This window comes from Mustela erminea, chromosome 14, assembly GCF_009829155.1.
Source record: "Mustela erminea isolate mMusErm1 chromosome 14, mMusErm1.Pri, whole genome shotgun sequence".
Lineage (NCBI taxonomy): Eukaryota > Metazoa > Chordata > Mammalia > Carnivora > Mustelidae > Mustela > Mustela erminea.
The window spans coordinates 77,820,743-77,833,984 of NC_045627.1; the positions used below are offsets into that span (position 1 = coordinate 77,820,743).

General features: G+C 48.5%; 1 protein-coding gene across 5 annotated transcripts in view; it reads right to left on the minus strand.

Annotated features, from left to right (window-relative positions):
- The window catches only part of GFRA1 (GDNF family receptor alpha 1), a 202,833-nt gene that overhangs the window by 33,223 nt on the left and 156,368 nt on the right, over positions 1–13,242 (minus strand). The window lies entirely within an intron of this gene.

Below are 13,242 nucleotides of genomic sequence, written 5' to 3' on the forward strand. Positions count from 1 at the left end.
GGCTCTTTGCGGCCAACTGGCTGTTTTTCAGTCTGAAGAGCATATTGTTGGAGAGATCCTGAATGAGAGCGGGGCCACTGCCGAGGTCATCTCAGCAGACAACAGCTCTGCTTCTGAGCGAAGAACACAATGGACTTCAAGAGAATTTAAATTATCCGGCAATTATGGGAGACAATGGATGGTTGTCCCGGCTCTTTTCTCTTCAGCATACCCAAATTGGCAGACAACATACATAGTGCTGTTTCCCTCCTTCCACCCAAAAAACTGTCTTTACTTAGCATAACTTGGGTTATGTGCGAGCTTGCCTGGAGGGGCAGAGCAAGGTAGTGTGTATGGAGATCACAGAGGTTTGTAAGAGGTCTGCAGGAAGCCCATTATGTGTCCCTTTCCTACAATCGTAGCTCGCGGGGAGTTAAGAGGCCCAATGAAGTTGTCTGAGTTCATAGCACACTGCAAAGGCTGCAGGGTGTCTGTGAGGGTCTGCTCTCTCCTCAAACCCTTTTAAGCAGGGGTATCTGAGCCTCCCGAGCTGCGCCCATCTGGGCCCCGTCCATGTGTGCCTGGTGCCATCCCTGTCAATCCCCAGGGCAGGTGCTACAGCAAAGCTTTATTTTCTTTGCACAGCACCTGGAAGTCCTCAGAGAGGCCCCCACATCCCGCTTCCCAAGCAGGGCCATGTGCTGAAGCTAAGGGTCTTGGCAAAATCCTCCAAATGAGACTTGAGCGTGAGCCCGTCTGCGTGCCTGGATCTCCCAACCATCTAAGCCTTGTTGGTGTTTTCTGACTCTAATTGAACACACTGGAGGGCATAAAACCTGGCCATTTTCTGTAGCCTGGTTAGAGGATTCATTTTTCCGAGGAAGTCCCTAAAGGTGGCCCGAGCTTACTCAACTGACTCCAATGGCATCCAGCTTGGACTGAGTGTTAATTTCAGAAGAATTTTCCCAGTCATGAAAGTTAATGATCTGGTGCTGCCGGGCTTCTAACTTTGCAGAGGCCAACTGTGGTTCAGGCAGCTGGGCTTCCAGTGCTGCCCACAACCTGAGCAACTCTCTGACCTGGCAGCCCCGCACTCCCAGCCTGTCCCCCAGAGATGGACAAAAGGTCGCTTTGTCTCCGAGTCCCTGTTTCTCATAGTCTCTCAAGCAGACTATTAACTGAAGGGCACCGCGATGCGGATTACTATCCTTCAGCGCGAGGCTAATGCCACCAGACTCATTTTGCTTAACAACCTCAGAATTGACTCACAATTGGACTCTGGAATGAAAGGCTAATTGAGTCAGTCTGCTGCTCAGAGTAGAACCCTGATTGGGAGGATAAAACCAGATACATGGCTCTGAGCAGAAGCCCGGACAGGCTGGTTTGTGACAGAAGACTGTCAGCACAGATCCCGGTCCTAAGATGCACACGGCCAGTGGACAGACAGAGTTTCAAGATGATGATGAGCCCAAGCAGTGTTGCCCAAACACCAACATTTGCCTGTTGTTATTTTTTTTTTTCTCTCTCATTAGACCCACCAACATTTCTACTTGGAGACAGGACTGTAACTTCAGAGGACTCACATTTTACAGATAGAAAAACTGAGGTTTACACAGTGCTGTGCTGGAGGCAGCCCATGCTTGGATGACTGGTCCGTCCTTGCCAGTCGGTTAACATCACAGTGGTGTTCTGAGAGTAACCTCGGAGGGAGTATTTGCACCACGGTGATGGGCAAACACCTGCCAAATCAGGGCTCTGTGTCGTTCTTGGATAACCAGCTACTTAGCATGTACTGGCACGACCCTGTTTGAAGACCAGCAGGAGGTATTTAGTCCTACTGATAAAGCCCGTTTCATGTCTTGGGAGTGAAGTCCCAGCCCATCCAGTCTGACTTCCCCTTTATTTCCAGTCATCTTTGGGCCAAATAAAATGGTATAGGACCATTTAATCTCCAGTCCTTAGGGCCTCTCAAAGACCCTTCCTTCCTAACATCTTCTCTTATGCACATGGTCCTGGGAAATCTCTTAAAGCAACATATGAAAATGGTAACAGATGGTTACATGTATCGTTAAAGCCACTGAGTCCTTGTCAGTTCCATAGTTCCATGGCCTGAATGATGTGTCAAGTGCCTGAGAGGCGGGAAGTTCTGTCTCTGAACTCGAATCACCCACCAGGACAAACAAGGAAACAGATTACACTACTACTGTAACGAGGCAGTATTATTGTAGAAAGGCTATTGTAGAAGGGCAGAAAGGCTGCTAATAAAATAATATCTAACATGAATGAAGTATTTAGCATATGCTAGGTATGTCTTTATATTTTTCCCCGAGAACTCTTAATAAGGTAGAGGCAATTATTTTCTTATCTGAATTTCACAAAGGAGGAAACCACAGCTTTAGTAGCAGAACCAGGCTATAAGCCCATGACTTAAGCTTTTAACACTCCTTGGCTAGAGATGTTCGTTCCAGAGAGCCTGGGAGTCAGAGGATGGCTCGGGTCCATCAGGCAGAGGCGGAGGGGGTATCTCAGGCAGAAGGAGGCAGCACAGGATAGAGTCAGTAAGTTCATACAACACCCGGGGTAATGATAATGGAATGTCTGTGTGTGCCAGAGACTGATTTAAGAGCTTGACATGTGTGCACACGTTTAATACACCAACTTTAGCAGGTGATACTATCAGTCCCATTTTGCAGATGAAGAAACTGAGGCAAAGAGAGTTTAAGTGAACTCCCTCCAGGTCACAGAGCTCTGTGGTGGAGCTGGAACACGACTACATTCAATCTGACTCCAGAGCTGGAAATCATTCGCAACTGCTACACTGAACACATGTATCACCTGGAACATTGTTAGCTGTCCCCGTGGGACGGCCAAGCCACGGGAGGCAAATGGTGAATGACAGGTGATGAGATGGCAAGGGCTTGAAGAGCCTTGAATGACCTCAGAGTTTGGATTTTATCCTCAAACCACTGGGAACCACTGAAGGTTTTTACTTGAATTTAGTTTTATGTTTTAAGATTTTATTTATTTATTTATTTGAGAGAGAGAGTGAAAGGAAAAATGAGCAGGAAAAGAGGCAGAAGGAGAGCAAGAAGCAGGCTCCGTGCTGAGCAGGGGGCCTGACGCAGGACTCCATCGCAGGACCCTGTGATCATGATCCGAGCCTAAGGCAGATGCTTGACCGACCGAGCCACCCAAGCACCCCTACTGAAGGTTTTTAAACAAAGGAGTAACATGATCAGATTTGCATGTTGGGAGGACTTTTGGATCTCTCAGCCGCTCAGCAAAGATTTGCTTGAGACGTATCCCATGCCCTCACTGCCCACAATGGGGAGGCAAGACACTGGCCAGTGGGAGACATTGCTGCTTAGGAGACTGCAGCCAGTGGGGAGCCAGCGGGGAGACCTGAAGGCCTGAAGGAAAGGAAGAAAGAAGGATGCATCTGAGGCAGGTTTTACTAGAACGGAAGTCAAGACTGTCGAAAGAAGGGGCAGAATCGAGGCATAGGCAGCTCGGCACAGGGTGGGGCTGCGGAGGGACCAGTCTGCAAGGAAGATGAAGCTATACAGAGTTCACTGCACCGTGGGAGGCAAGCGCCTTGCAGGTTCGAGCTTAAGATCTTCACCTGCCCAGTCACCAACCAAGGCCTGAGCACCTGCTATGCCCTGGTCCCCGGCGTCCACGGACAGCCCTTGCTGCACACACTTGCCCTGCCCGCCTTGGGTTAAAGAGTCTCATTGTAGCCTGTTGTGGTTGCTCCCCTGCCTGGGCTGCACTGATCCAAACACAAAAGCTTAAACGTCCAGTGTGGGATTAACAAAGAAATTCCACAATTGGATCTCTTCTGGAGACATGAAATCTCCATGACTACAAGCGGTGATGAACCTGATTTTCTCTAAGAAAATGAAAAGGAAATGAATAGGCACTAATGTAGAAATGTGTCTCCCTCCGAAAGAGAAAATTCCCCCCCTTAGAAAGGAGGAAAACACCGTAAATGCCGAGGTAGCCTCAGGAAACCGGCAGAAGAGAGAAACAGTGGTTTTTGCAGAACATATCACACTAAGGGCAGCGTGCTGCTAACAGGAAATAGAAAAACGATTCTAGTGATAAAATCTAGGAGAGTCTTCTCAAACAGCAGATGGTCTTTTGACAGTGGGTGGGGGAATCATTTACCTACTTTTTCTGTAACATTTTTAGGAAAATAGTGTTATAGCAAACAGGTTAAAAAAAATCCAACATACTAGTAATGCCCACTTTAACTCCTCCTGGATCATCCTATTCTTTTAAATGTTTTTTTTTGTTGTTGTGGTTTTTTTTTTTTTTTTTTTTTTTTTTTTTCAGGATGAATCTCACACTTGGACATAAGCCGTGTGGTTCATGGAAATGAGCTCTGGACCAGGAATTGTGAGGTCCTGAGTGAGATCCAGCCTCTTGACACGAACTCCCCAGAACTCCCACATTCGTTGCTGACTACTTAGCTCTTGGATTTCCCTTCCACTTCAGCAATAAAATCTAGGGCTGCTTGAAGATACTTGGGAAAAAAGAGTACTTGTTTTCAAAGCATTATTATTGTTCTCACCCACGAGTCTACTTTGCCATGACACATGATTTCGCATCTAGGCATCGGGTTTTTACAGAGATCCAGATTTTTCCAGTGGACCCCCCTCCTCTCCCAGGTAAGAAAACCCAAGGCCAAAAGGTTTAGCTCCTGCCTTGAGTCACATGGTGGGTGGCGGCAGATGGCAGGTGTCAGCCCTAGAAGGGGAAAATGCAGAGGGGATTGGCCAGACTGTTCTTCATTTGGCCAGACTGTTCTTCAGAGCCTAATGTTGTACTCTAGCCTCGATGAGCGCTCTGAATGGCATGCGGGAGACCAGCAGGGGTCATGGATGCATCCAGGACCCTGAATCTGAGCCTGACGAGTCTATCGATGCATTAGGCTTCCCTTTACTGAGGGGCTCTGGGGCCACCGCTGGGGTCCATTGAGGACTGCAGAGCTTGACTGACTGGTCCAAACCCGGAACCTTGGGAAGGGATCCCTTTATTCACCCGCTTGTGTAAGAAATGACTAGCGTTTGTCTCTGACCACAGCGGGACCATCAGGGCTTTCAAGTCTCAGTTTTCAAAGCAAGCCATGTAGTCTGGAAAGGTTTTCTTAATTAGAGGAAACCAAAGTCCGAGGAAACAAAGCACGCCAGGCCCAAGAGGGACACGCACCTGTCTCTAGCCCCAGCTCTACCTTTCATCTTCTCACACCTTAGCAAACTAGATCACTTCTCCAACTCCATTTCTTCACCTGGAAAATGGGGCAAATGCCATCCACAGTCGATTTACATGGCTGCTGTGAGAACTCATGGAAAGTTCTATAAAGCTCCTCACCCAGGATCCAGAATACACATTACCCAATACATTTTCATTTCCTAGCCCTTCTTCTTTTTTTTTTTTTTCCCCCAATTTCTGGTCCATTTCAACCTGAAGCCCTTGTAGCCCAGACCCACAGCAAGTTCAACACAGGGGGACATGCCTCTTAGTCTACCTTCCGCCGGCCTCTTGTATCACATACGGAGGCTACATCAGTGGAATGACTCTGACCAAAACAAATTTCAGAAGACTGAAGCCAGGAATCCTGTGGTGTTACTTAATACCACTCAGTCATATGAGCTCATAGAATAAAGGCACTTTTAAGAAAAAGCTACTTTTCCCCCTGGGACTTAGGGGGAAAGACATATTTTTTAAATGACTAAGTATCAGTGAGTTTGTTAATACTGCTAATCTCTTATGCAGAATAAAAATAATTTGAAAAACATGCTGCTAATATTAGCACCGGGATGACAAAGCAAGAGTTCTAGAATGGTGATTTTCTGGTACGGTGACACAAAACAGATTTTTCTCGTTCCGTTTTTAGAAAATTACCTTAACCCTTCTTCCCTGGCAGCCTACCGAGAGCACATCTGGAAAGCATCCTCTCGCAGATCAGAGCCTATATTCAAGACATTCTGCAGAGGTGTTTTCTTGCCTTGCTGTTCCCCACTTTGTGGGTGCATGTGAGCTTCTGGCGGGGGTGGGGGTGTCAAAGCCCAGCATGTTCTCCGGGGCACAGTTTGCAGAGCTGGGGGGATGCACAGGTTGCCCTTCAGAAAGCCAGGGTCTTCCCCAGGCCCGTGAGAGAGTGTGGCTTCCCTGGGGCAATTCTGGGGCAGGTTCACACCCCCAGACACACATACCCACAGCTCTGCACACCTTGAGTTTCTCAGCCCTCTAATGTGGGTTTCCACCCTGGTGGGATGATTAAAGCCCAACCAGTTAATGGACTTCTCATTGACAGCCAAACTATGACCCCCTATTTTCGGGAGGTCCAAGAAACTTTGCCTAACATCTCTGTTTCCTGGCACAATACAGCCCTCGCAGCCAAGAAGAGGTTTGCCCTGTTCCTCCCAAAGCTCTGCTCAGCTTCATTGTGATACTTGGGAGGCTACAACCCATTTAATACATGCCGCTGTCCTCACTTGCCCTGGGGAAGCCTGATCACAGCTGCTCGTCCAGCTCCTTGGTAGCTCTTGGCCCAGCATGTGGGTCACAGGAGGCTATGATCACCACCTTCAGGGCTCCAGCCCTGGTGCGGCGACAAAGCCCTTCCAAGGAAGGACTTCGGGAAGTGCAGGTGTCACCCAGGGCTTTAGTCCCTGTGTCCTGCTTGGGGGTTCTCGCCAAGGTGAGGGTTCCGGGCAAGCACGCCGCAGGGCAGAGATGCCGTGTTTCCTTAGCCTTTCTGAGGACGCGAAACAGCGGCAGCCCCCTGAAGGGCGTCCAGGTCGGCATCTGATCAATCTCGGCATCCCTCATGAAGCCACCTTGCACAAGCACTGACAGCTGTCAATCAGCAGCTGCGGAGGGGCTGACAGGGTTTGACAGCTAATCTCTACGTGGAAAATCTGAAAAGCAAGCTATGGCAGTTGGCAAGGGAATCCATTCCAACAGTGAAGGGGCTCTTGACAGCCTTGGGTCGGATGTCCCAGAGCTGCCCTCAGGCCAGAACTCCTCCCTTCAACCCCCCTCTCCAATCTCTCCATGGACTCACGGATGGTCATAGTATAAGCAGACTGTAAGTCCCCCTCGGGCACAAAGACCCTACCAACAGTCCTACACTGGCTACACGGCCAAGGCAAATAAAGTTGTTCTGTATTATCCATGCTAAGAGATGTCCTCCAGTGCACAAAACTCCACTTGGACAGTGCTTGTTTTTATGAGAAGCAATGGAAGGAAAAGAGAAATTTGAGGTTTTCTGGATGATTAAATTATCATAAAACATTCAGATATCTACTAACGGTCTGTGACAAATCAGCCAAAACTCTTTGAGAGTCCATCTTATCCAATCAGTCTTTCATATTTCTGCACAAGAACTAGTCATCAGTGTTGTGGCTTTGGGCCACAAGGAGAAACAGAAATCTAGATGCTCAACCAATCTTTCATCAGTACAGCCACTCCTTAGAACTCTAGACCAACATGGGATGAATTTACTTCGTGAAACTCTGCAGGCCCCTCCATCTTCAGGAGTGAATTATAGCAGTTGCCCTAAATTCAACCCGGGAACCTGAGAAGCCCCAAGTCAACTAACTGCTCAGGCACCCCTGGGGCAGCAAAGGTCACCCTCCATGGTTTTACTGAATTATTTATGCCCACTCTCACTTTAGAAAGAATTTCAAGATGCCTTCAGATGTAGCTTTCTTTGATGCCACAGATAAATGTAAAAGGAGTGAAGGTCTTTGGGGCCACTGAAAAATCAGACAGAGGGAGTAGTACTATCACTACAAAATGCACACATACCCTCGGCTGGATGAAAGTTACATACTTGGCTCTGTGATTTCTAGCAATGACCAGAGACTAATCTGTTCTGCAGTTCATGATATACTACTGTAGTAGTAGGGGACTAATCTGTTCTGCAATTCATGATAAACTACTGTAGACAGAATATGTCTATACTCTAATCCTGGAACCACGGTGTGAACATGTTACCTGGCATGGTGATGAAAAGGGCCTTGGAATGTGTGATTATGGTTTTAGGTCTTCAGGTGAGCAGATTCTTCTGGATCACCAGGTGGGCTCAACATAATCACAAGATCTTTAAAAGTATAAGACGAAGGCAGATGAGGAGGTCAGACGCCATGTGCAAAAGACTGGACCAGCTTTTACTGATTTCGAAGACGGGGCCATGAGACAAAGAATGCATGTGGGCAAAAGTCAAGGTAATGGATTTGTCCCTAGAGCCTCCAAAAGGAACTCAGTCTTGCGGGCGCTTGGATTTCGGCCCCACAAGACTTGTGTATAGCTTCCAATGTCTAGAAACGTAAGAGAATCAATTTGTGTTAAAGCTATCATGTTTGTGGCAACCTGCTATAAGAGCACAGAAAACAAACACTCTTCTAAAAGTCAGTGTAGAGTAGAGGTTTTGAATACAGAATTTGAAAATGGACCAGGTCTTCAGTTTGAATTCAACCACTTGCTAAACATGGCATTTGGGGTGAATACTTTAACTTCTCTGAAGCTTGATTACTCCAGTTGAATGACAGTAAAGCCTTCACAGCAGTCCTGGAAGATGAGCGTGCCAGGCCCCTAGCCCCTGTGTATGACCTCCAGTTTCCTGGAGGAGGACAGGATTCGTCAGTGTGGTGTCTTCTGTTTTGCTCGGGACCAGCCCAGGATGTCCACACTGCCCTTGAGACCTCTATGAAGCCTTAGGGTAGAGACAGTCACAGTAATCTTTTTCTTCAAATTCTGCTGCTAATAATTTGGTGTATGAAATGCTTCATCCTGAGATCACTAATCTACATGTCTAAAGTCTATATGTGCTCAAATAACATCATGCTTAATCCTACTGTTATCACCAAAGAGCGACGTCTTCTGTGAGTCCTCCGCATCTTCTAGCAGAGGAAATGTGTTTTATAGGCCAATGGAATCACACTCAGAAACAGTTCAGGGCAATTCCACAGGTCACTACATGTGGTCCCCAGATGTGGTCCGTAGTCTACTGAGCTGGCTGGCATCAGGCCGGTATAAATTTAAGGAGGTGCTGTCTGACCTCTTGGAAAGAAGCGTTGCATCATGTAATGCTCAGAGCCAGAGAAACTGAACTCTAATTACTTTAGAGAAACACAAGTAAATTCTAGAAATTATCCCAAATGCTGCCTGGCCTCCTTCAGTCAAACCTTGCTTCTTTGGGGGTTCCCAGAAGATGAAAAATTGAAATTACACAGGCTCTCTTGACTTTAATAATTTGCAAAATTCCTCCCTTTGCCCTCACCCCCAAAGGACAAGCGCTGAACACCTCTGTGGTACCTGAGCTCCAAGCTCAGCAGAATGTTAATCTACCCTCCACACATTAGAAGAGCCTAGCTTCCGCCTGCCCTGGGAGCGGTGGAGGAGGAAGGTAAACCGATGTCTGAATGGCTAACAGCCTACACGTGTGCAAACAGACTTTAAGCAGAAACATATGAAAATAAGATTCCCTATTAATCTTTAATAGGGTTGCAGACTTCCTAAGGAAAATTACGTTCAATAGTAAATATACACTAGGTCGTTTTTCTTCCAGGCAAGTTGTTTTAAGGTCAACAGAGACGTTGAGCTCAGCAAACAACTAGTCCCTAATATCTTCCTTTCCGGATGGGCCAATGCTCAGGAGACAGGGAACTGCGGTGTTACACGTCAAAAGAATAAATCACTTATTCCGTTGCCATCAGGTAACGCCCCCTTTTCCAGAATATCCAAAACTCTCCTCGGTAATCCCTTCTCACACTGAATGTCCTCTTGTCAACAGCAGCCCCTCCCCCACATCTCAGCCCCATTTTCCACATTTTCCCTAACACTCTCTGCTGAATTTAAAACATTTTCCCCTTTATTCTTTAGGGCTGAGGAGCTGGTTTCTACGGTCCACATCAGTCATTTTCTAGGACACCGTCCCCTCAACCAGTCTACCCAACCAGGTGAGCTCCGGGCTTCCTATAACCCACTCACAGTGCACTCAGGGGTCTCCTGGGAGCCTCCCCCAACTGCTTGTCCTTAGAGCCAGTCTCTGTGGGCAATGTTTTGTAGGCCCGTGTCAATGAACACACAAGAGCCTGATCACTGGGGTTAGCCCTCCTTTACAGTGGAGGACACTGGGGTCCAGAAAGGTCAACATCCAGCCGAAGTCATGGAGCTGGTTAAGAGTTAGAGCCAAATTTTCAAAAGAAAACCATAGGTTCTCTAGTTCCTACTCACCCCCACCACACGGATAGGAAAATGAACGCTCAATTAAAAAAAAAAAAAATTTAGTCTTGGGCTTTTGACGCCATTTTGACAAGAATTGTGTGCTTGAGAAGCTGAAATCTGATTTAAGTGGATGTAAGTGATATTTACCGGGTCCAATAAAGTGTAATGACAGAATGAGTGGGCATCCTTTCAGTTTAATAGTGTTTGCAGTTTAAAAACATAAAAAAGTAATATCTGTTGTTACCGCTCAGTAAGGCTGAATGCAATCCCATGATACAGCTCCGTGAACAAGTCCCTCAGCCCATGACTTCCCCCACTGAGCACCCCTTCCCCACCCCTGGCGGTGTATACACTCCCCCCAGAGGGTGCTACTGAAGTCAAGAAGTGCGGGGTGTAAGACAGGCCCGCGGGGAGAAGTCAGCAGCCTCCCCAACAAGGCCTCTCTGGACTGCAGAGAACACTCTTGAGGCCAGAGACAGAAGGCATCTGGCAGGAGCTGGCTAGGCTGGGGCCATCTCCCTGGGTGCCTTCCTGGAAGAGGAGACACATGTGTGGTCCCTTCTCAGAGCTTGTGAGTGTGGGGCATCATGGTTTGAAAAGCCAGAAGTCCTGAAGTCAGACCACAGGTTCAAAGCTCCATGGTCCCTGCTGCTGTGTTTCATCTCTGCATCCCCCCATATGGGGAGGACTGAGGTCCAGGACCCACTGCCTGGCACAGAAAAGGGCTGGATAGGAATGTTACTGTGACTACACTCAAGGTGTTCCAGCGCTGGCTCTTTCTCTCTCCTCCCTCACAAGCCCAAGTCCTGCGAGGCAGGGAATGGAGCAGGTGTCTCTCCTCCGTCACATGGAAGAGCAGGTATAACCTAGTAGATTATCAGGAGCCTCAGCCAGGGAGGGCCAGACCCCGCATGGAAACGGCTTCGGCTGGGTCACCCCCTGCCCCACGTGGACAAGGGACACTTAGTCTAGCTCCCTGGAGGGGAGCTCTCCCGTGTGGGTTGGAACAGAATCCAGCGGACAGGCAGTGTTTGCTGGTACCTCTTGTACACCCAGAAAGCACCCCTTCTGCTTTCTCTGAGCCCGGGGATGCTGGGGTGCAGCCTGAGGGCTTCAGGGTAGACACGTAAGGCCGTATCAGCATTCAGGCACCCAGCGCCAAGACTGCTCCCCTTGAGCTTGGTAGTCCTGCCCCAGCCAGCCCAGCGCCTGGCCCAGACTGCAGATGGCTCCCACAAGGCACTAACCTTCCAATGACCAGACATGATACACCGTCAGTCCAAGACACTAGGTATGAGGCCGTGGCCATGGTGAGCTAGGGTCAAGGACAGAGATCGGTTCCTTTTGGGATATGGCCTCCCCCCACCAATATCCTCTACTGTCCCTCTCTTACAATAAGCAGCGAGCTAGTTCTGACACCACACTGTCACTGTCCAGGCCTAGGTTCAAGGAGACGTGGGCTCATGGAATCACAGCACTTTGGCAGGTCAAACACCCGCGTGTGTCTGAGTAATCTGCATTACAGCGCGTCACCAGCAGTGCTGCCCACTCCCACTTCCTCCTGACAACCACAGACGGATGCTTCCACTCGGCAAAAGTGACAAGAGCAAAGCAAAGTGTCTATGTCAGCATTCCTCATTTGAATGGTTCAGGTCAAAGACTGCTCCAAAGGTCATTCTGGAAGGAGGGTTTCTTTTCAAATAATTACCTCAAAACCCTCTGTTTTACTTCGTATTTTCCAGGCATAACTCCGCCAAATGAATTCCAATCTCTGGCCAAGCTCAGACTACGGAAAACAAACTATCTGTGTCCTCTCTGCAAAGAAGACAAGCTCCCGCCTGGCAGCCCTGCTGCTCAGGCGCCAACTTACTAGACACACGGTAGCCATTCTTCAGTAGCCTTGGCTTCTAAGGCCCTAGTCTGGGGCTGGGGGTGGGTATCAGAGCCTTTCACAGCGGATCCCCACAGCCTTCCAATTAGAGCCGGACATCAGTGCAGCACGGAATCTGAACTATTGTCCTCATTCTGCCGCTGCCACCACGGGGCTGACGGCCCACGCCGCAGCCACAACGTGCTGTCCTCTCCTGTGCCCCTCCTCACTGCCTCACAAGTCCAATCTGGCTACTGCTCCTTCTCAGTCCCATTTTGCAGACCCCTCTGAGAGCAGAGCAAGACCATCAAACCAGTGTAACTGGGTCCACATTCTCGTGGCTCTCCAGCCAAGTGTGGGCTCCAGCAGCATCACTGGGAATGCTCTAGAAATGCAAGTTATCAAGCCCCATCCTAGGCTTCACAAGTCAAGAAGTGATCCCAAAGCAGGCTAACATTGGAGAGCCACTGCTACAGAACAATGGAACCTAGGAGAAGTCCCTGAGCCCAGCTCTCTTCCCTCCTTTGGGCACATTCACACTGTCCAGATGGCTCACTTGTCTCTGACTCTCTGGGTCCCTCAAAGCACCTGGCACTGCAGTCCTACTGAGCCACTGAATAAACCAACCACCAGCTAGTATGCGAAGCAAAAAAGCACATTTCTCAAGCCATATACCTAATTTTTAGCTAAAAATTTTTTTTAAATATTCTATTTATTTATTTGACACAGAGAGAGGTCACAAGTAGGCAGACAGAGATAGAGAGCGGAAGCAGGCTCCCTGCTGAGCAGAAAGCCCAATGTGGGACTTGATCCCAGGACCCTGAGATCATGACCTAAGCTGAAGGCAGAGGCTTAACCCCCTGAGCCACCCTGGGACATGGAAGAGGTATTTCCCCTTTTGCTTTTGCCTATTTCTGAGAGAGGTTTTCCAGCAGGACAGTGTCAGGATTTTACACTGAGGTGAATATTCTTGCACAGAGGGCATTCTCTCTCCCCACACCTCCATCCCAGCAAGTTCAAAGCCATCAGATGGAGGCTGCCAACTCTCCAGTAGGCATTGCAACTGCTGAGCACTCACAACAAACCCTCAAACTTCCAGGGTCCTGCCGTTTGTAACTGGAAGGGTTCTCCCAGGTCCAACACCAGTATAA